Source organism: Mandrillus leucophaeus, unplaced genomic scaffold (genome assembly GCF_000951045.1).
Source record: "Mandrillus leucophaeus isolate KB7577 unplaced genomic scaffold, Mleu.le_1.0 Scaffold88, whole genome shotgun sequence".
NCBI classification, from domain to species: domain Eukaryota; kingdom Metazoa; phylum Chordata; class Mammalia; order Primates; family Cercopithecidae; genus Mandrillus; species Mandrillus leucophaeus.
In genome coordinates, this window is record NW_012109585.1 from 5,654,680 (window position 1) to 5,655,975 (window position 1,296).

A 1,296-nucleotide genomic window follows, 5' to 3' on the forward strand; every position below is an offset into this window, starting at 1 on the left:
ACATCTAGGATGATCAATTCAGTATTGACAACACTCTCTCTGGGCTCTGACATTAAGGCCCTTATAGTCTAGAAAGGGAGATTTTATTTAACACTATATTTTAAGTACAACTTAAAGCCCTTTACTTATGTTATTTAATCCTGTAACATAGGTGCTAAACTTGTTCTCTTTTTAGGACCAGGGAAGGGAGCCATAGTTAAGTAACTTGCCTAGCTAAGGTTAAAAAGCTAGCAGGATTCCAACCAGGAAGATTTGCCATAGATTCGGCTTCCCTAACCACTGCTCTGCCCTATTCCTTGTAGATAACTTTAATACAGCATGGAAAACAGCAGCATAGAGAGAGGAGCAAAATGAAAACATTGTCAGGAAGGTCCAGCGGGAAGCCAGTTCACGTTGGGGACAAGCTACACTTTGCCTGGGAGGGTGAGGAGGGGAAAGCCAAATCAGGGTGACAAGGTCAAACAGCAGAGCGGGGGCTCCTCTTAAGCCAGGTGTGCCAAGTCAAACGTAGTCTTTAGGCACCTCCAGCCAGCATAAGTTTCTGAGTCGGAGAAACAGGTCAGGTTGCTTCTCAGCATACTGGGGTGAGGGGTGTGTGTGGAGGGTGGACCAACCTGGGATTAGGCCAGTGGGGGGTAGGGGGTAAACCTTGCCATATTCCCAGAGAGAGCAGAGAGAAAGGCAGAGGGAAGAGAAAGAAACGGGATTTCAGAAGATTTGGGAGCTGCTTTTGTATGGATGGTCAGTAAGAAGGATACAGAACCCCCTGAGGTCTCCGACTCTGGCGTTAAGTGTTAATTTTCTGAACGTTTTGAGCAGTGACATTAGCGGAGAGAACGTGCACCCATTGGGAGCGGTCGGCCTCTTCGCATAATGGTGGGACTCCATTAAGACGTTGTCCCAAGCCCTTGGGACAGGCAGGGTGATGGACACTTGTAATCTGATGCCTTGACCGTCGAGCTCCGCTTTTCTATTGCACGAATCCCAGCCTAAACTGCGCATCCTGCTCGTTGGTTGCACAAGCAGCCGAAGGCTAGTGCCTTGCCCGGGAAGGCCGCCTGGCCGGACGCGCGGGTCCTGCTCGGGTTCCCGCCGTAGCTCCGGCCGGAGCATCAGGTGGGGCCCAAGACACCCACAGACTAGGCTGCTGCGGCCTCTCCCGGATCCGACGGGCCGCCCGCAGCTCGTCCACACTCTGGCTGGTGGTCCCAGCACATTTGCAGGCTTCAGCGGGTGGAGACGGCTTGGTAGGGGAGACCTCTAGGGCGCACGCCGTGCCCCACTTCCCCCTCACGG

At 52.8% G+C, this 1,296-nt stretch overlaps 1 protein-coding gene across 2 annotated transcripts in view; it reads left to right on the plus strand.

The window, feature by feature from the left end:
• The first annotated feature begins 587 nt into the window (after window positions 1-587).
• The window catches only part of SEPT8 (septin 8), a 22,941-nt gene continuing 22,232 nt past the window's right edge, over window positions 588-1,296 (plus strand). Inside the window, exon 1 of one of the 2 annotated variants that reach the window (XM_011969257.1) lies at window positions 588-1,198. The gene's annotated coding sequence lies outside the window, so the exon portion shown is untranslated. The remainder of the gene's footprint in view (window positions 1,199-1,296) is intronic. The other variant, XM_011969258.1, reaches the window with a different exon arrangement.